Below are 23,251 nucleotides of genomic sequence, written 5' to 3'. Positions count from 1 at the left end.
CCATATGCTTGAAAACTCTACTCAGCTACTAGAACTTCTGCTACCCAATGGTACTTTTTTTGGTACTTCACTCTCTGTATAATTACAAAAACATTTATTTCAGTGCAAAAAAAAAAAAAAAAAAAAAAAAAAGAGAGAGTCCAAAACTCTCAGTTTCAACATTTTGAACAATATGGCCCTACAATCTTTTCTTTCTTTTTTTTTTTTTTTTTTTTTTTTTTCAGAAATTTGTGTTTTAATTTTTCAAATCAAATAAAGGCATTACACATTTGCATTAAACAAGGCATTAAACACTGCATTAAACCCTTTAATTTTTTGGCAAACAAACAGAGATTTACTGTTAAAATTAATACGTGGGAGAAAATGTGTGTGAATATTCTGTTAAAAAAGTTTTAATAATAATTGTAGGTTTTTTTCTACAATTAAGTGGTTAATCTGGTTGTAATATTTATTTCTATCATTTGTTTTATTTAAATTGGCCAGAAATATAAACAGGGCAACCCCCTAATATAATGGCAGGGGAAACACTGCCATTATTATTATTATTATATATTGTAACGTTTACGTCTGATGTAGGGCCCTATGATTTCCGCAATGCGGAAAAACGCAGACGGAATCACGAAATCCAGTCATAAAAATTAAATTTACTGAATTTACTATGAAATCTGTCTTAATTTTTTTCTAAATTCTGTTTTAATTATTCTGGGTTCCGTTTTATTTATTTATTTATTTATTTTCTATTTTAATTTTTCCCCCTTCATTTTAATGGTTAAATAAAATTTTATTAATCAAAAACATGTCTAATTAAAATCATAAAACTTAAACAATTTAACATCAGTTTATTAAAAGTTTTAAAAAATTACATGTTTAGGGCCCTATGAAATGTTTTATTTTTGCCCACCTAATGTTTTATTGTTACCAAAATTCCATGTTCTAGCATGTCTTACAATAGCCTTTTGAAATGTTTTTTTTTTTTTTCCTCAGAAATTCTGTGTTGTGTATTTGCATTTTTCTGGTTATAAAATGAAGGCATAAAGCATTAATTTAATTTATCTTCTAATTATTGAAAATTAAGTTACATTTTTTGGCAAATAAAAATTACGATTAAAAGTTTAAAAAAGTATATGATTATTCCTTAAAGATAAGGTTTCAATCATTTTAGTAGTAGTAGCATTATGTACATTCTGCTGAACAATAGTAATGTATTCCTGCCACAATGTCTTCATGTTAAACCAAACTTTTATTTTGACAGGTTGCCGTGAATACCTTTAAATTTTTGTGTGTATATTATATAACGATAGTTTTACTCAAATGAAATGGTAAAATGCTCACGAAGTGACAAATTCCGTGACATTCCGTGTTATTTACGTTTTTATGACTGGATTCTGTGATTTTGTCACATAAACATAATCTTTAGAGCTGCTCTGAGAGTCACTTCATGAGCATTTTACCCTTTCTTTCAAGGAGAAACTGTTGTCACATCATATACAAAGTGAAATTTGCAGGTCTTCAAAGCAACCCGTCAAATTAAAAGTTCGGTTTAACTTGAAGAAGCTGTGACAGAAATATATTATTTAATTGTAATGATAATACTACTACTAACTAGATGCTTTTGATTATTAAATTTTATTAAAATTTAATGAAACCATTAAAATGGAATTAATGAAAAACAGAATTTGGTAAAAAATAAAACTGAATTTTAAGAAAAAAAGTAAAACGTATTTCATAGGGCCTTAAAAATGTAATTGTTGGTAAAATTTTAATAAACTGCTGTTAAATTTAAAAGTTTCATGATTTTGATTAATTAGATGCTTTTTGATTTAATATTTTTTAATTGAACCAATAAAACAGAGAGGAAAAAAAAATAGAATCCAGAAAAATTAAAATGAAAAAACAAACAAAAAAAACGAGTTTGCGAAAAAATAAAAACAGATTTCAAAATAGTATATCTCTTTAAAACTGTGCACTGTGCTTTGTCTGATTATAAAAATCATTCTTGACATGATAAATGTGTTTATGTATTTTGCATTGCAGATACATTGCTTGTTGTGAAAACACAGTGCAAACAGTGGTCTGTCAAGAGGTATTTAGCTCTGCAATTTGTAATTTATGATGAGAAATAGCTTGCAGCATATTCTATAAATAATCTTAAGCCCAGTCTTTTTTTTCCACTTTATCTCAGGACAGAGGTATTCAAAACTTGGCTCAACTCTATAGCTGATCTCATTTAACTCAGTGGTCGTGTTATCGCATCGCTGATCTAGCCCACACAACACTATCTCTGCCCGGTGGGTTGGTTGAAAAGGTTGTTTCGCTGAGGCAGTGAAACGTTGTTTTTCTGTCCATGTTTAAAAGACTTGGCTCAGTCGACAAGCCTCAGGTTATTTCAAACTAAAAATGCAACACCTTTTGTTGCTGCGGACTTCATTGTCAAAAGTCTTCTATTGTCTGATGTTGGCTGAATCCCAGTATTGCACTGATGCCCAGACTAATGCTAAATGCACTCATTTTGCTTTATATGTTTGACAGAACTTTGTCATAATTTTTTTTTTTATTTAACATTTAATATTGAAGTATAATTTGATAAGTTGCTTGTTTCAGTCATTGTTGTTATTATTAGAAGTCTTGACATTGAGATTGATATTTTATTATACATACTAATCAAATGCAGCCATGCAAAAGTGGTATTCAAAGTACCATTGTACAGAAAGAATCAAACAGAAATGAAGAATCTATTTCTGTTCACCTCAAATATGTGGAAAATATTTTGCTAAAAGGCTATTCTGAACACCTGTCCATTTCTATGTGGGTCAAGTTTAATAGGCATGACAATAACCTGTGGTAACCTGATGTTTTGTTTGTGGAAAAATTTGCAGATTAATTTTTGCATGTTGTGTTTGGAGAGCAGGTTCTACATCTGCACGTGAGAGCAAATGTATACTGGACCCAAATGAACCCCTGATAGTGACACGTGTTTCTGTGACTAAATTTTGCCAAATGTTAAGCTGTAAAATCAAAAGTTCATTTTACAAACACGTGCTGACTTTAATGCCTCATAAATTTCATATCTCTAAATCAGGAGTGTCAAACTCAGTTCCTGGAGGGCCACAGTCCTGCAGAGTTCAGCTCCAACACACCTACCTTTAAGTTTGACATCCCTTTTCTAAATCACCTAGAAAGAGTATGCATCCAGAATGGTCAAAAAGTTAGCAATTAATCTTAAGAAAAATCAATCTTTAGTTTTATAGTGGGACTGTAACTTTAGACATTTAGCCAGTCTTGTTCTCTTTGGCTGTGCTTTTAAGCTGCAGTGCATTGTAAGCGTGAGAGACCCAAATGGAGAAAACTGTTGTAACTTGCTGTGTTTTGTGATTGATCTTGCGTCATGGCCCATTTTCACGTTTGTTTGAGCAGACAAATTACTTGTTGCTGGAATCTGGCCTCGTCGTGCCTGGTAAGGACACGGTTATTAGTCCTCGATAGGCATGCGGTTTCCATTGGCCCGGTCATCTCCGTTATTACATAATCATCAAGCTATTTGTTTGAGGAAAATCTGTGGCTATCGATGCAGATGTCTGTCTGGCTGAGGATGTTCACATGAATTAAGCTCCAAGGCACATCCCCATTCTCACATTCAAATGTCATCTCACACCAACTGTGTGGAATCAATGAAAACTCAAATGCAATATGACAGAGTGTTTTTGATGATGGAAAATAAATATAATCGGTGTTCGCAGAAATATTGGTAGACAGTTTAAGGGTAGAAAAGGTTTCTTCATGTTCTGAGCCACTGTAAGAAAGCTCTCTTCTGCTCATAGTGAACAGTTGCAGAGAACAATGAATCAAGAGTGAGCTTGCAGGATAGTGCCCAGCTCTGTGGGAGGCACACAGACAGCCATCCGCCGATAATGTTGTATCAAAGCCTGAGTTGATGCCGTCATTTCTTGAATAATGATGTCTGCAAATGTCATTATTCTCCAGGTGGTCGGCTGAAAGGAAGTCAATAACAGATCACTCAGCCTAAGCACAAACTCTGTGAGCAGACACTTGCCACCAGAGCGCTGCCTACACACTGAAACCAATCAATCACTGCAGCACATGGCGTTGATTATTGGCAGAACCTGATGTCTTTGGATGTTATGTGGATGGAATGTGTGGTGGAACACTTTCAGCACTGACACTACATCAAGAATGTTTGGACGGCATGATTAAATAACTGATATGGAACGATTAATGATGGTACTTAGTGTCAACAAAGGTTTAATGGCTGTGTATGGAAATGCCTTGGATAGCTGCATCATTTAAATCAAGGGGTTATATTATGACAGCTATATTGTTATATTTTCTTTGATCTTTTGAGGTAAGAAGTCATTATACCACAATGAATACATACTGTTACTGTTGTTGTTTATTCTTTTTCTCTCTCCCAGTGGACACATAAGGAAATGCTTTTTTGTGAGTGTCAGGTGATGTTTTTTCCTCAATGAGAAGAAGTAAAACTAGAAATGTGCATAGGTGAAACAGATAGTTTAAACTTCTTATATTAGATTTGGAGAACTGGCTTACAGTCATTATAAATAGTTTGCAAACTTATAAGACTTGCATAAGACAACCCATAAGGTTCCTAATATCGTTTTGGGAGTCTCCTTTAGGTTTAAATGCATGCAAGGTCAAAAAATGCTTTTGACCTTTCATTGACCCCCTTTCCATGAGCCTGTTCTGCCCTGATTTGTCAGACGGTCTAGTCTGCTTTGATCAGTCTACCATGTACACATATGTCAGAAACCAACACTTGATAGAAAATATAAACATCTATTATTTATCATACTTACAGGTTGTGATTCACAGGGCTCGACGTTAACGCTTGTTTGCTTGTCCGGAGCAGGTGGATTTTGTGAAGGGGCAAGTGAAAGAGAATTTTACTTGCCCGACCGGACAAGTAACCTGATTAAAACATCAATAACAAACAATAACTAGGGCAGCATGGAAACTTTGGCGAGAATGATTCTGATTACTTTTGGTGTAAACAGTGACTGAAAACGTACAGTGTCAAGGTTGCATCAGTTAAGGCTTGTGCAGCCTATCTGACTCACGGAAAAATCAAAACTAATAGGCGCAACAGCACGCGCAACAGCACACGCAACGAAACAAACATGAACAAACATACTGCAGTAGAAAGAAGGATAAATACTGTATATAACATGATATAGGTAAGCAATATCACAAGACCAGGCACCAGCATAATTGCAAATGTGACATTGATTTTATACAACATTAGTTCAATAAACAAGTAGTTAATATTAACTGACTTACATTTTAGACACGTTGACCGTTTTTGCTAACGAAAATAATTCTAAGCAACAGCTGAACAGTTGTGCATCTCCAAGCAACACACAGCAGTGTATCATTACTGTATGATTCAGCATTTTTTAACGAATCTGGTGAGTCAATGATTCATTGAGCTATTCATAAAGACAGTCACTTGCTTTATTTATTGAATGTATTGGCCATTTGAAAAAATTGGTTGAATAAGTGACCCACTCATTAAGACAGTGACTTGCCGCCACCTACTGGTGGTTTGGTTTCATATTTAAAAGTTTTTTCCAACATTTCAGAATTATATGTTAGAAAAGTAAAACATTAATCTTATAACATTATTTATGCGTTTGCAATTTTACTGTGCGAATGCACCTCCTATCTTTATTAAACAGTCTGAGTAAATGCATCTAAATGTAGGGCCCTATGATTTCCGCGATGCCGAAAACGCGGACGGAATCGCGGAATCCATTCATAAAAACGGAATTTATTGGATAACGCGGAATGTCACGGAATTTGTCAAAATTTGAATTAATTAATCAAAAGTAGGTCATTACGCTTAAATAAATATTATGCTGCAAAAATACCATTTAAATGTAAATCCTGCATGTTCTGCTTGCCTCTGTTTTAATGAATGGAGCAGACAAGCGGTTTTATTGACTACACAAACTGAAGTGCGTGTGGCACTCGTGGTGATTTCAGAATTTGACCGTTCCATTTTAGGAAAACTAGCGTCATATCATATACACACAGAAATGTAAAGGTGGACACAGCAACCCATCAAAATAAAAGTCCGGTTTAATTTCTAGACATTGTGGCAGAAATATATTGCTGTATATAATAACAAACATTATTTTTTTTAGGTTTTAATCACACAATATTTCTTCCATGTTTTAATTTTAATAGTAAATTCCCCATTGTTTGCTAGGGGGAAAAAAAAAGTTTGCTTGAAAATGACAGTTTTCAAGTAGCGGTCTATGGAAGCCATGGAATAAAAGAATAAAAAAAGAGGTAAATTTGAGTTCATATTTCAAAATTCTGACTTTATTGTTGCAGTTCCGAGATTATATATCACAATTCTGATAAGAAAATTCATCTTGTCATTCTCTCTTTTCCCCTTGGCTCAGAATCATGAGGTTATATCCTACACTGGCTTTTTTCCCCTCAGAATGGACAAATTTGCTATTGTTGAGTAAAATTGAGTTACAAAGTCCAAACTAGGAGATATAAACTTGCATTTGCGAGAAAAAAAGTCAGAAATGCGAGATAAAATAGATAAATGATATGTAAAACGCAGGGCTCTAGACTGCAACCAAAGTGGTCGCATTTGTGAAATTTGTTTGAGAATGTGTGAGTTAAAATTTGACATGGTCGCATTTGTGCGAGTGCATAGTCTTTGTTGTTCCAAAGCATCTGCTCCATACAGTGCACGTTGCAGAGCCACGTCACATTGTAGCAAGAGTCAGATTTCATTGATCACGTGATAAGAGGTGTTTTCAGTGTGAACGCGTCGGGTGTAGAGGTGTAGTTTATATATTTGCCGCATCAGCAGACAAAATGACAAAAATGATGCGAATATTAAAGAAACGATGTCAGATGGAGGATTAGGTTTAAGCTAAAGTAAAGTAAAAGACCACTTTTTAAACTAGTGAAAGTGAACATGTTAGTGTCCTTGTGGGAAAAAACATGCAAGTTTAGTTTTACTTTACTTTACTTTACAATGGAGGCTTTCTTTTATTTTTTTATTTATTTATTTGATTCCTCAGTGTTTGCTAAATGCTCTGTAATTTATTAGACATTATGTAATACAGTATGTGATGTATGCCATCCCTCATCTTATTCGTTTTTGTTAATAAACGTTTTATTGTTGTGCTTTTTAAGAATAACAATGGATCTTAAAAAGTGAAAGCTGGCTGAATTTTAACCTCTTTCGTTACCATTTTATCAGTTTATAGTTACCATGTAATTATAAACTGATAAAAGTTCATCAGAATGCATTGATTAATCCCATGTTGTAGAAAAAAAAAAATCGACCAAATTATGTGCTCCTGCAACCAACTGAGAAAGTTTGTTGCAAAAGAGCGACCAGTGGGTAGAATGAGTCTAGAGCCCTGAAAATGTTGTTATTATTATTATTATTTTTTTTTTAAAGATTTATTTTTGTGGTTTTTATGCCTTTATTAAGACAAAACAGTGTAGGTAAGACAGGAAGCAAGGTGGGAGAGAGAAGGGGGTGTGATTGGGAAAGGTCCACGAGCCAGGATTCAAACTCGGGATGCCCGCAGCGCAACCACACATTGGCGCGCTGACGAAAATGTTATAGTTTTAAATAGTTTTTTATGCTGTAACCGTAGGGCTAATCCAATAAGTGACCTGTGAGCTGCAAATGTGAATTTTATGTGGACAAATTGTTTAAATCAAATTTACGCTTTAAAAGTAGAGTAATCATTGCAGTTTTCATTCATAGTCTGTCCATTTAAAGGGTTAGGTTATATTATGCTTTTTCACTTTTTAAATTTTAGTCAGTGTGTGTGGTGTGTTTGTTTGGGCATAAGGATCTACAAAGTTACACATCTCAAAGTCCACTTCAAAGGGAGATATTTCGTTTTTAAAAAATCTCTTTTCAAGAACAACAACGAACGTCTCCTTTGGACTACAGCGTTTGTTTTCCAGATGTTATGATGTCACAACACGGCCCATTAGAATATCATTAAAATCCAGCCTACGCAAATTCGAATGGTTGGGGGTTGGGTAGGGACGAGGTCGGGGTTTAGCCTAACTTTAGCGACACAGCGCAGAGAGCAGCTTCTGAGACGCTTCAATGAGCTGCATCGCAGCAGGTTTAAACCCAAGCACTGACTAGAGTTCCCGTGCCCCATCTACTCAACGCGCCGCATACATGTGTTAAGAGATTTATTAATCATACAGTGTAGATAGCTTCACTTATAATGCAAGTGTTTTTTAAAATGCATAACCTTGCACTAGACTAGGCTAGACTAATCAGTAATGATGTTCTTTGTTAATGTTAATTTTAGGCTGCTTTTAGCCTTATGCTGGAGCTGGTTTCGGACAATGAAACAAAGTATGTAAATAATTAAAAAAATTAGCACGATAATATCATGTATCGGTGATCTCGCAGGCTGACAATAGGACCCAACACTACTGTAGCATATTATGTACTCGCCCTCCATGCATCCTAAGTGTATATGACTTCCTTCTCTCAGACGAATGCAATCAGAGTTATATTAAAAATGATTCTGTCACTCCCAATCTTTAGAACGGCATTGACGGGTATTTCTCTTCATGAATATAAATCAAGTCCAATAAAGTGCATCCATTCATAATAATAAAATTGGTAAGGGGCATGGCAGTACTGAAACACCGTCTAAGCTGTTCGCCAATCACAACGCAGTGGGACAGCTAACCAATCACAACACATTTTGTTTTTCGGAAGGTGGGCCTTCATTAAACCTGTAACTAATCGAGCTATTTGTGCCAGGCTGGGGAGAAAGGTATTGTAATAATGTAAATTATGTGAAAAATATTGTTTTTTGAACCACCAAGCATGAAAGCATGTTCTAGTACACCCCCAAAACGAAATCAAGACTTTGTGAAAGAGCATAATAGGACCACTTTAAACGTCTGCACTTCAAGTGGCGTCTTTGACTACAGTATTCTATAAAAAAGATTTGCACTCCAGTTCTGACATCCCAAGGTACAATACAGTTTTCTCTTTTTCAATGGATTTTTACCAATTTCCCTTTACTTGTTACCAGTGTTTTTCTTCCACCACAATGCACACGCAGCTGAAGGTGACATAACTGTGACGTCTACTCCAAATTGTTCTATGGGGCACTTTAAAAATCTCTGATTGGCCAATAATGGTTTGTGAGTAGATACAAAGTGCGGTTTGCAGTACAGTGTGTTGTTTTTGCATCAGTTAATCACAACAGCTTGGTTATTGTGTGAACTGATGTGAACTGTCTAAAGTTAGTGCAGTCCTAGCACATACTTTGTCTCCAGCACAAATAGTAGTTGTGTAGACATGGATGAGAATGCACTCCAGTTTGATTATTTTTTTTTTCTCATTCCTGATGCAAAATTTACCAGAGTGATGTGTGGTGTTTTGTGAAACTGAGCTGTGGTATGAAATGTTATTAGCTTTTGCAACTTTCCCTTGAAAGGTTTTTTTTTTAAGTGTTTTTCATTTTTGGACTCCTTCTGGAGTTACATAATAGATGTTCATGAAAAGTTTGATGGAGTGTAACTTCACATCAATTTCAGCTGTGTTGATTAAAGTTGGCCTTTTCACTGTTACTCTAGAATGGGTGAAACCAGCAGTGTGGTGACAGCTAGCGTGACAGCTAGCGTGACATAGTGTTGAGACACAGTTGAGAGGGGTAACTAAGTGGTGCTGACAGCCCTGGCTTCACATTCCACGTATGATAGGTTCTAGCTTTACCCTCCTGAGCTGGCGAAAGAGTCCTGGGGCATAACAGAAGCATGTTTTTGGCAAAGGTCAGTACACTCAGATGACACTTAGAGTCTGCTACTAAAAATAGATTTTCTCCTTGTTAAACCTGTATTAGCTAAATTGATTTTACTTAAAAAATTTAGGAGTATGCTTTGGATTCTTGGATTGGGTGAAAGCAAATCGTAGGCTTATTTCCTGAAAAAAACCAAAGGTGTGAGATCAACCTGTTAAACCAGTTTTGGCTACTATCAAATATCTAGAAAATAGGTCTTGTTTTAAGAATTGTTTATAGGAAGTACCATTTAAATCGGCAGAGCTGTTATGTAAGACCTGACAAAGAAACGCTGCCCTGCAACACAGGCCAGCATTGTAAAAACGCCAACCTTGCCCATTATGATAAAGCACCACAGCTTCTCTTTACTCCCACATTTTAAAACTATTTGATGCTCTTCCTCCATTAAGTCCAAATACATTGGCTCACACCCCTTTTACACATACTTCATTCTATCATAATAAATTCATCATGAGTTTAGTCCATCCAATCATGTTTTTTTCTGTAGAGAGAAATTACTTTTTAGAAACATGCAATTGGCAAGGCCTAAAATGTATGGTTAAAATCACATTCGCCTCCAAGATTGAAAAATCTGACTCAAATATCATACACGTTTGACCAATTAAATTTGTGGCCCACAGAAGCCATGGATCAGTAGTGCACTGCAAATGCGTCTTATGTGAAAGCACAATGGTGCATGCTGTTTCCACACCGTATACGTACTGCAAACAGAGTATGTGAAAACCAAGCGTAAGCACTCCAGAATTTCACTTACAGAGGCAAATGACATTGAGAAAAATATTCTCAAAATGGTTTGATGCATGTGGGCATAGTTTAAGATGGATTGACATGCACTCAAGATGCTTAAATCCAGAAGTCACTGGCAGTTTTTAACATGCCTGTCCGTGTGCATTCATCTAAATTGAATCGTAAGAGGCATCACCCACGCGGCTCTGTTGACAGAACAGAACCACTGCAGAGGGATGAATCACTCATTCTTTCATTGTTTCGTGACCAGCTGCACTCTGGGTAAGGTACGGCGGTGGAAGAGGTGGGGGGGGTTGGTTAGGCTCCACATGGTGAACAGCAACACTAACAAATACATCTAGTGCATCTCTGCTTCCCTCCCTGCTTGTCTATATGAAATGGGAGGTTTTGCTGTGTGAGTGGGCAAAGTCGTGACAGTCGTCTCTGCCGTGAGGAAGAGAACTGAAACACTCGTAGGAGTGCAGCTGCCCACACACATTCATATAAACCTGCACACGTTCACGACTGTACAACCTGCATACCTCAAAAGTCACCCACATCTCCATAGCAGGTGTCCAAGGAGATGGGCACGCAATGGTTCATTCTGTAACACTGCATGCGTGTCTGTTGTGGGTATGCTTGCCTGTAGGCCAAATATCAGTGCAAAAATTATGTAATTCGCTCTTTATAGTAATCGAAATCCAGAGATGCAGTACGAATGTTTGCGTATTATTAATTTGAACCATTTGGACTTTATGTAACAAACTTTATGTAACAAAGTGTGGCATCTTGGTTGCTCCTGCACCTTTAGTTTGATTTGTTTGAATATGTATCAGTGGCGTAACTACCAGGAGTGTAGGCAGAGCGCTCACTGTTCTGCGTTTTCATGAATATTCTTTGTATTTATGATGGTCTCATGCACTTTCTGTTTCACCTACAGTGCCCACCTTTTTCTTATTCTTATTCATATTATACATATTATTCTATTAAGTCTAATACCTCACTCTAAAACTCTAAAATCATGCTATCAAAATAACTCATTTTAGACAGTGTCATTGTCCTATGCATGTTTGTTTCTGTCTTGCTGAAAGGGTTCTTACAAAGTCTGATTTAACCATTAGAATGTTAAATAATTGGCTTGCTCCAAAGAAGAATGAATTTCCTGTTAGTAAGTAGCACCATGCTTTAACAGTAGACATACACCTGGAGAGCTCTAAGGTGATTGAGACGTATAGTAGCAATACCTAAACTTTTAGCTGTTTTGCCATGCTGTAATAAACTATGTTTTTTATAACCAAAAAGGCAAATAATGCAGATATGGTTGAGCTAGGTTAGAATAAAAGAGCAAAGGAGAAATGTGGAAGAGAAAAAAACTTTTTTTAAAAGCTGCATTTGTGTTATAGTAAGTGACTTTTTTATGATTGTGGATTAGTTAAGTGCTTGTGGAGGAGGTATGTCTTCATCTATTTCTTAAATGCTGTGATGGTCTCAGAAGATTGAGTGGAGGTTGGCAGCATATTCAGAGTTTTCAGATTTTCCAGAAGTCTTTGACTTTGTTGAATAAACATGAACACTGCACGTTTCAAAATCAAAATGCGGCACGGGAGTGTCATTTTAATTTCATCTTACCTGATAAAGTAGTGTTTGTGAACACAGCACTGCTTTGATTGGAACTGTTAATGGGAAAACTGCTGTTTCTGCCACTCCAAAAGCACCTCCTGCTGGCAGAGAATGAATTAGCTTTTTCAATCAGCCCGTCCACTGTTTTCGTTCAGACCAACCAATTGTATGTATTTCCCCCAGGGGAAGTGTCGCCACACATAGAATGTAAGTCTGTGGGAAACACTATTTAACTATATGCATATGAACAGCAACTTTTTGGGAGAAACAGTCAGTACGAGAAAAGCCAAAGTCAGGGCTTCAGAGTGCTATACAACTTTCTGCTCTCTTCTCATGAACTTATATAATATAAATGTAATGTCTGGACCAGAGGTTGCATTAGACTGTCATTTTGACAGACAGGGTCGTAAAAATTCTGTTATAAATTATTATTACCTGTCATTTTAATTTTCATATTTTAATTATAATAACACATTTATTTGTGTTTGTTTTTGTTCACATTTTCATTTTTAATCATGAACCTACAGGACGATGCATTTATTTTGAAGAGAACAGATGGACAGAGATTCAGATTTTTATAAACCAATATCAATTCTTAAATCCAAATCAAACTGTTTTCAGTTGATGAATGAACAGTATGCCTCCCATTTAATAAATCAGAATAGGCTAAGCTTTGTTACTTTTGATATAAAACAAAATCTCAGATTTCAAATTCTGTCGATTTCATTAGGAAATTCAAACAATAAATACTCTTCTAATGTGGCATGATGGATAGCTTAAACTGGGTATTCGTCTGTGATTAATAAAACGCATAGCAAAAGATTTGAGACAGCTTAATTTTAAGTTCGGGATCCCCTGCTCTGCTGCCACACTGGAGTGCACTCGCCACCAACTGGACAGGGGTAGGATTTACAGTTACAATTTGCAATAGATCCCCTATCGGACATGCCCACATCTATCTATTTATCTATCTATCTATCTAGCTAGCTATCTAGCTATCTATCTAGCTATCTATCCATATTTGTAGTAATAAAAATAGACCTAAGTGAACAGTGGCCTTTAAAATGACTTAAAATACTTATATAATAGCAGTGAGGAAGAAGTTCAAATAAAGTATCAAAAGCACATAATCATATGTTTTTATTGAACAAAACTGTTAAAATATATGTATTTTAACAATAAAGCTAATGTACATTATGCTTTATAACAAATGTTTTCCTCAAAAACCATAATTTCTTTACGACTGAAGACAGAAAGACATGAACATCTTGGATGACAAGGGGGTGAGTAAATTAATTGTAAATTGGTGTTCTGGAAGTGGAGTTCTCCTTTAATAGCACTATGCTTTATTAGGATTTTTAAATAAGTTTAATATGTACAATGCGCTACTTCCGGCATTTTGCCGAAAATGAAATGCAAAATGCAATCAAGGGATTTTTTTTTTTTTTTTTTTTTTTTAAATCAAATGCTCAGATAGAATCAAGGAATTGTTGCAGCCTTACCAAAGTTTATATATTTTTTTCTATTATAAAACCTTTAGAGCACGTCGATTTCTTAACTGAAATATCATACCAAATTACTTTAAAGGGCTCTGCAAATAGTGGTTGTGTTCTGTTTTGCTATGGTCTGTTTGGTAACTACGAGGGAGTTATACAATGGCCTGTTTCCATTTGTGTTTATCACGCTAAAGGCCAACGTTTTATTGACAAGCTTGCTATTAATAAACATTGATATGGGTCACACAAAATTAATACTCAGTACTCTAATAGTGGCATGACCATGTAATCTGAAGAAACAGGGATTCAATAACGATTTGCATGTAGCCTTACTATTCGGTATTCCATTTCAGTGTTGCATTTTCAAGGTTAGTTCAGTGAGTGTAAAGAGCATTTGTGTGGAAATTCCGTTCAGTGCACAGAATACAAGGAAACTGCTCCAGTGGAAAACTAGATTACGTTTGATACACCTATGACTGAATGAAAAAGGTGTGATGTGAAGACCAGAGTCAAAGCATTTGTGGCTGTCACCTGAGGAAACAGCTGCACTTTATTTATGTATTGATTTATTTCTTGAGAGGTGCATGTCAAAGCTTTTGGTTGGAGCATGTGTCCTTGTGAGGGGTGTATTAATAGATCACTGATGCTTCAAAGCAAGGGTGTCCAATCCTGCTTCTGGAGGGCCAAAGGCTAGATTTTAGCTCCAACACACTTGTCTAGAAGATTCTAGTTAGTCTGAGGACTGTTCAGGTTCAGGTGTGTTTTTATTAGGGTTGGAGCTAAACTCTGCAGGACAGTCACCCTCCAGGAACAGGTTTGGACACCCTTTCTCCTAAAGCTTTCATGCACTTTTTTCCCCATTCTCAGTCCTTATACTGTACCTGATATGGCATCCTCTTATGAGAAGGAAGAGGAACCACTAAAATAATTGTAGTGCTTAATATGGTTGCTGCGAGAGTGTAAGTCCCTCCTTTTAGTTAAAAGTCCCAATTTTGTTTTTAATTCAGCCATTGTCTGTTTGTTTACTCTCTAGAATGTGAAAGCACATTGGGTAAACCTCTATGATGCTATTTTATTGTTGTCAGATTTTATTGCTGAGTCTAGTATTGAAACATGCTTGATTTGTCACTTCACATTTAAGTAGAAAAGAGTTGTACTTTGATGCCTGTACTATAAACGCTTTAAAGGGACTTTGGCCAAGGCCTGCTTTGTTTGCACCTATTTGTAATTTCATCTTTAACTTCCTGGATGCTAATATTATGTTCACCTTTTATTTTTATATGAAAATTGTTATATATAGTAAATACCTTCTTAAGGTGGCATCACACCCTTTGTGTTGCAGCAATGTTATGAATTTTTTTTCAGGGCTGGTGAATGCCTAAAAACAGTCCATTTGGTCTCTGCTAACTTTCCCATTTACAACAGTTTATTTTTTTATGTTTAGTCATGTTTACTGATAAGTCTGTTATCAGTAGAGATATTTCAGGATTTCAAACGTTCACTGTATCTAGCACAATTGCAAAGTGCAAAGGTTTTAATGCTGAATGCTACAGTAGTTTCTGTGCCCCATCTCTTTCCCAGAGTTCACTGGGCCACCCAAAGAGGGGGTGAGGGGAGATGTTCCCATGCTCTGAGATAGGCTAACCCTGACCAATGAGCTCATCTCTGTGTTGTATGTATTTTTTTTCCATCTCTTAACTCTTACTCTGTCATCTGTTTCATTAGTAATGATTGTTGATCCATGAACTGTATGCACAGTTTGGTAAAAGCCTTGGTAAAACATTGCAAATTTTATATAAGTTGTTATATAACTCCGTTTCCTACTCTTTAAGTTCACACAATTCACTCAGTTGGTCTTAGTGCCAGAAGGGAAGTGAAAACCTTGTGTTTTGCAGTATTGACAACTATTAGTTAACTGAGCCACCAGCTTTCTTTCTTTTTAAAAATTGACTTGCTTTTTATTAACCAAATGTAGCTGGGTCACTGAGGAAACATTTTTGGTTTTCAAATAATAGAATTCCTTTGGTAGATGGTTTAGTTTGAACCAGATGCCCAGATCTTCATTTACAATCTCCTCCTGCTGCCTTAAGGCCCGGCTTTACTTCACTTTATGCTTTTTGTCTCGTGCACCGCCACGTATGCACAGTATACTGTTGTACTGGGCTGCACGCGGACGGATGTTTGCAGACACTTCTGATGATAAAATGTTGTGTCACGCTGACAGTGCACAGGCCACCACGCAACGCGGACAGATGAAGTACACTTTGGTCTTATGTTGTAATAGTCATTCTTACAGCTCATTGTCCATATGTGCTTGTGCATAGGAAATAGGAAAGGAAATAAATGTTTGGATGTTGAAATTAATTCAGGATGAAGCTAAATCATCTGAATAAGACTTAAAACGGCAGATCTTTTCATTCTTATCAAGAGAGATGCACCAAATTGACCGACCAGGGACTGGAATTAGCCGATTTTCCACATGACCAGTCCGGACCGGTGACTGCCGATTCCGACACACGGTGACTGTTAATGTATTTATGTCATGCTAGGTGAGGCTTGCGCAGCCTGAGTGAGTATGTGAGAGACATTTGTGCAGAAATCAAAACAAATGTGCACAACAGCTGTTATAGATGCATACAGTGATAGGCCTAGTAAGTAAATAAATTCATGATATATGAATTTATTTACTAGAGTCACTGTGGTTACTAGAGTATATGAATCACTAGCCTCGTTTCTGAATGAATCAGCCATTTGCACGAATCTGTTGAATGAATGACTAAATGACTCACTTATTCAAACAGTCGTTTGCCGCCACCTACTGGTTTGGTTTCATGTTTAAAACTATTATTGCATTTTTCCCAACATTTCTTATTTATAGTATTAATTTCATCAACTAAAATTATGATGAAAAATGTTTGTTGATGAGTTTTTTTGTTTTGTTTTTTTTCTCCCTCCATGACTAAAACGAGACAAAGTTGAGATGATAGTTCAGTAAACGAAAACTAGGACTACATCAACATGCAATTTTGTTGACGAAAAAGATGAGACTAAAATGTATTAAAAATAAAAACTTCACCAAAAACCTCTTTATTTTACACGCCTCTAATATGCAAGCTTTCATGTGTGGTTGCCAGATAACGGTTCAAATCCCCGAATCAGAGCTTCGCTCTTACAAGTATATGTTTCCTGTCCGGTGGTTTGCTTATTTTAAGCAATCTGCCAACCGTGTGCACATGCTCACTCCTCATTGCAGAAGCGTCACTGACGATGATCAGAAACCACAGATAAAGCCAAACAAGGTAGAGTTTAGCGATCTAAATGAAAGTGTTAGTCAGCCGGTCAGTGTTCTGTCATGAGATCTCAACTATATTGTTCGCGGTTGTGGTTGCTGAGTAAGTGCACTTACTCAACCGCTGTTGTTTTAATAGAGAAACATAGGCTATTGCGATTTGGAATTAGTACTAAAGGAATTCCACTGTTTATAATATTTTTTTGTTTTGTTTTACCAGTTTTTATAATGTAGACAGAGAGGGTGCATAAGTCTTTGGTATTAATTTACATAATAAAAAGCTTATAATAAATCAGAATACTAGATGAGTTCAAATAAATCATATGTATGAGTCCACATTCTATTGATTTGTGCTTAAAGTAGCAAAAATATTTTTAATCAGTTTAACCATTGTTTAGCATGTTGAAAATGTGACTAAGATTTCACTGACAATACCTGACTAAAATGCTCATACATTTCATTGACTAATACTTGACTAAACAAAAAGAGGACAAAGCTGACTAATTGCAACTAAAATGCACATTGAGTAAGACTGAATTAAATGGTTAAATAGTTAATTAATAATCTTATTGCTGAAATGTCAAGTTTCCATTGACTAAAATGTTGAGATTATTGGTTGACAAAAACTTGACTAAAAAAAACTAATAGGATAAGGTTGACTAAATATGAAAAAAAAAAAAAAAAAAAACTAACAAGGACATTTAACATGGGACTAACACTAAAATTGAAAATAGCTGACAAAATTAACACTACTTATTTGTATGTTTAAAAATATTTTAAACATTAATCTTATAAAAATCTTTATGCATTTGAATTTGTGCAGTGTAAATGCATTTATGGCACCTCAGCTTTCTTTAAACAGTCTGTGTAAATGCATCTAATGCCACTTCAGATGCAGCTTCTGTTTCCTCTGCAGTGGAAAGATGGAGTTTGTTAATACTGATTTCATTGGAATGGTAACAACTGTACAGTTTCCTGTTATTCTAACTGAATTAATTGAAACAGTGTAAGAATTTGATGTAAGACATGACACATTTAATAAGGTCAGGGGAATAAATGACCATTTAAGAAACAGTGGGAAATGACATCTGTTTTGTTATATACAGCAACTCCTTTTTAGTTGTTATGTCTTTCCAGTCACAGAGCACTTTATTTTGAGAGTTGCTTAAGTGAGAGAGTACCTGCAACTTTGTCCAGATTGGGGGAATTGTAATGTTTATTTTTTATGTAAATAATTTTTTTTTTTTTTTTTTTTTTTTTTTTTTGCACTGAAAGTTAGGTTTTTTTTGTTGTTTTTTTTTTTTTTTTGTTGTTGTTGTTTGTTTGTATATGCTGTCAGTGTAAATGATAGTTCTTAGACAGAAAATCGGAATATGGGTATCGGCAGGTCACACTTATAGAAAAATCGAAAATTGGAATCGGCCAAGAAAATTGCAGTCAGTGCATCTCTGCTTATCAAGTCAATTGTTCCTTTCTGACTGTAAGTTTGTCCACATCCCATTAATCTAAACTCTCACTGGTCGTCTTTTGTTGTCCAAAGTGTTATTTTGTGCAGGAGTGTGTGATGTGCAGCGGTTTAAGTGCTGCTATATCTTCGTGGTTGCCTTATCTAATGCTCTGCCATGACACTTTAGACACACGTTCTTCAGTTATCTTGACAGGCAAATGTAAGAGAACCTGTCTTCTGCGACAGTAACATTCATTCATTCATGGTTTATGCAAAGCAAGAAGAGGAAGGCAGCAGTAAAAAAAAATTCTTGCACAGGAATAAAGATACTATATGCCGTGCATTGAAATTCATTTCACAAAGCTTTTTTATGCAATATTTATGTATATATTAAATATTTAAGTTTTAAAATGGGCATTGTCCTGTTGCAAACTATTAGTTCCTTAGGTATTTATTTTACTTTGTTACATTATAGTCCGTTTTACTTGGCCTTTTAATTGTCTGTAACGTTATCAGATATGTGACCTTGGACCACAAAACCAGTCATAAGGGTCTTTTTTTATTTATTGAAATGTATACATCATCTGAAAGCTGAATAAATAAGCTTTGATGTATGGTTTGTTAGGATATGACAATATTTGACCAATATTATTTAAAAGTCTGGAATCTGAGGGTGCAAAAAAATCTAAATATTGAAAAAATGTCCTTTAAAATTGTCCAAATGAAGTTCTAAGCAAGGCATATTACTAATTAAAATTAAGTTTTGATATAGCACAGTAGCACTTTGCTATTTAAAACTGACCCTTCTGTAGTTACATTGTGTATTAAGACTGACAGAAAATGAAAAGTTGTGGTTTTCTAGGCCGATATGGCTAGGAACTATGCTCTCATTTTGGCGTAATAATCAAGGAACTTTGCTGCCGTACCATGGGTGCAGCAGGCACAATGATATTACGCAGTGCCTGAAAGTGACCGGCACTAAGTTTGTGTAGATGCAGAGTTGCAGCCGGCAGAGTTGACGGCGGTGTAATATCATTGTGCCTTTCAAAAACAGTGGAGTGTTCCTTCAAGACACATATGACATTACATACGTATCATCCCCATCCTTAATTTTGACTTTTAGACCAAGATATATCTATTGACTGAAGCTTTTTTGTGTGTTATTAAAGTTCTTTCTCTTTTTCACCAAACCTTTTTTTTTTTTTTTTTTTTCTCTCTGGGCATTGTTTGTAGCGTACATAACTTATGTTTCCTAGTATGGAACAAACATCCATGATTCTCACAGCAAGCCTCCTCTCCGCCTACTCTACCCCTCAACCCTTTGGGGGATGCTCCCCCTCTTTCTCTGTGCCAAAGCTTTCCCCCTGTGGTGCTCTTATTTCCTGACCTTGCCCTTTTTCTGTTGTCATCCTTTCTTGCCTCATTTTAGAGGCTTGGTTACCTCTATTCAACTAGCCACCAGATGGTATTCAAATTAGACCCCTTGCATGAAAGCAGAGTTTTTCCACGCTCTTGGGCTGGAGAGTGGGTGGGTTCACCCTGAAATAGTGACCCAGAGACCCCTGTGCTTCTCTTTCCGCTGTCTGTAAAGGAATCCAGAGACCAGGACTTACTCCATGGGCCAGTGCAGCCCAAAGAATTCTGTGTGTTTCTGGAAGAAACAAATCAAATGTGCTGCCTGTTTTTCAAAGAAGTTATGTTGAAAGAGTAACCACACAACTGCTGACAACCTAATGTTAGAGTTTAGTTGGGTTTTTATCCCTGAATGATGATTACAGTGAAAAAATGTGTTGGAGTTTTATGACACATTATATCAAGAGCACATTATTTTTACACTGTTCTCGTCTAAAAAGCAATATTTTGGTTTCTAAATCCTGCAAATCTTCCCCTAAATCAAGTTTTGGAGAACTTGATAGCTTCAGCACACTTTAACAATGTTAAAATACTATTTCGAATCCCTGTTTATTTTGCAGAGAGAATTTTACGTAAACAGTTTGTAGGTTGATTTAAGAACTGGCTCTCAGCATTGCACGTTGCTCAAGTAAGTGACATTCAAGGGTCAATCAATGGCGTGAGTTTGGAGCAGCATTCAGACTCTTCTGTTTGTCCATGCGATGGGAAAAACCTATTTGAAATTGGTCATTGTTTTGTGCAATTTTGTTTAAAGCCACACATGGCAAAGAAATTACACACCCAGGCAGGGTGGCCCATGGGTTTGTTTGCCCTTGGCAACATCATTCAAATGAGTTATAATATTAAAACCTCCATAGAAGCTCTGCAAAGACATGTGGTTACATTTTTAAAAGAAAGCACTAAAACTAGGGCCCTATGATTAAAATGGAATTTACTGCAAAATGCGGAATGTTTTAGAATTTGCTCAATTTTGGATGAATAAATCAAAAGTAGGTCAGTGCACTTAAATCATAATGCAATATGGCTAGCGCTGAGCGATACAGCAAAAAAATTAAATCTCAATTATTTTTATTTTATTTATTTTTTAACTTAAAACTTAAAAATGTAACTATAACATGATTCAAGTAACTTGTTCTTAATTAACCATCTAGTTACAGAAAATTCTGTTCCAAGTTTGCTACACATGAAGTTGGTTAACATGATGTAAATGTCCGACTAATCACTTAAATGTTAAATCTTTGCAGAAAAGATGCATGAACTACAGCTGCGTATATCCGCCGACATGCGGTTGGATCGTTCTTTTCTTTTTATTGTTATCTTATTGCATATTGTCAAACTGTCAAATTCTAACCAGGGCTTAACAATAAGGAGTGTCCGATGGCCCGGGGCCAGTGTGAAAGATGCTCGGGACAGTTGACAAATATGTCATTGGCCCGATCGGGCCACTGCCGCATCGTCACAAAAGTTTATCATTTGCACGTGTTTTTTAACCTTGATAATTTAACATATTAAGCGATCACAGAGATACACCTCTCTGGCGGACAAATAGCCTACAAAAGTATTAGCTTTGTAGCTTTAACAATGATCGATACATAATTTATACAGTGGAGGCAGATGCACCGATCGACTGGACATATTTCAACTGATCTCTTGTTCTGGGCTTGCACACGAACTGCCTGCAGTCTTCTTTCAAAATGTCATGTGTGTAGAAATATGATGAACTCTTTAGACATTTGTTAACAGAGGCCAAAGACGCTAAAGACAAAGGCAAAGAGAAAAAAATACTGTAGCAGCCAGACCAAGATCACGGTGCACAATGCACCAATTATTGTCCTAAATATTGAAACTGTGGTTTATGAAAATGTATCTGTGAGGGGAACTGACTGTTTACATTGCGTTTTCTTTTTATTTGCCCGTGTATTTAAAGTAGCGTTCATAAGCAGTAACCATAGAAACGTAATATCACACTTTTTCTATAAGCGCCATCTGCTGGCAAAGACTGAGTTTGCGCTCTTTCAGTCTGTCTGCTGTTTACCCTAAAGCATCTTTCCTTTTTAATAAAATATTAATAATAATACAAATGTTTTGAACAAACAAATAATGTTTGGACTTTAGTTAGGCTGATAGGTTTTGGTGTGGTATCGAAATTGGAATCGGGAATTGTACAATTTTATTTGGTATGTAAAATTTTGGTGTCATATAAGCTTATTTATTAAAATGAAAGTTAACATGAGTTAAAAACAATGATAGCAGCAACTATTTAAAAAAAAATTTTATGGTAGGGCCAGTGAAAATTTTGACCGGGCAAGTAAAAATTTGAACCACTGGCCCAACCAAAACATAAAATTTGAATTAATCTGTAAAATCTGAGCAATCACCCAGCCCTAGATATGGCCTATAGGTTCTGTGAATATTAAGCTGCAAAAATACTATTTAAATATATTTTTTGTGTGTCTCTGTGTGAATGAATGGCGCTGACACACGGTTTCATTTAGGGATAGGTGAAATCTTATAGTTTACGATATACTGGTAAAAATTTCCCCCACGATAAGAATTAGTCTTCCCGCAGTAATAACGATAAAGTCTAGTTGTTGACACATTTGTGTTTGCGACAGTGCGGAGTGACATGCTGAAGGCGGACGTGAAACTAGTATATCGCTAAATGAGGAGCTCAATCTGAAACTGGTTTGGTCAAAAACTGTAAAGTGGGGGAAAAAAAAAAAAAAAAAGGTCTGAGCCTTGAATAACGTTAACTGTACTAGTAGCAAGTGTGCGATGTAGTTTTGCATGTGTTTGAGCATGTTTACAAACTTGTTGTCCAACAGAGACATAATTTATTGACAAACTTTTTTTCTCCTAATTAATTTCATAACATAGTCAAGTGTCTGAAATAACCTTTTGTGATTGGCAGTGGTTTAACATCACATAATGAGGCTGAAATCATGCTATTTTATAGTATTATAAAGGCTGTGTCAATTAGCATTGCATTATAATGTGTGTATATATAGTATGTTTATTGTCTTCACGTTTCCTCAGTTAATATTTCTCTATCTGCGTTTTATTCAGCTACAGCGATCACTGGATTAGAGATTCCTGAAGCGTCGTCAGTACTATTACTTCTTCTATAACCCATATGTGGAGTTTCTGTGCAAGTGCGCCCTCCGGCTTCCAAATCAGAAAGAGCTTTATTGCCAAGTGTGTTTCACACACAAGGAATTCATCTTAATGTTAGGAGCTTTCAGTACAGAAAGTACAAACAATTTAATTCACATTCCAGTCAATTAAACAGTCATTACATAACGTGTGTGCTCAGTACTGCGTGTGTACACAAAATCTCTAGAACTGCTCTGAGAAACACTTACTGAGCGTTTTACTGTTTCTTTTGAACAATACTTAT

General features: G+C 35.8%; 1 protein-coding gene across 1 annotated transcript in view; it reads left to right on the top strand.

The window, feature by feature from the left end:
* The window catches only part of ncalda (neurocalcin delta a), a 61,269-nt gene that overhangs the window by 6,100 nt on the left and 31,918 nt on the right, over positions 1-23,251 (top strand). The window lies entirely within an intron of this gene.

Source organism: Labeo rohita, chromosome 16, assembly GCF_022985175.1.
Source record: "Labeo rohita strain BAU-BD-2019 chromosome 16, IGBB_LRoh.1.0, whole genome shotgun sequence".
Taxonomy (NCBI): Eukaryota; Metazoa; Chordata; class Actinopteri; order Cypriniformes; family Cyprinidae; genus Labeo; species Labeo rohita.
The sequence above is the reverse complement of the archived record's forward strand: the minus strand, read 5'-3'. Positions and strand labels throughout refer to the sequence as shown.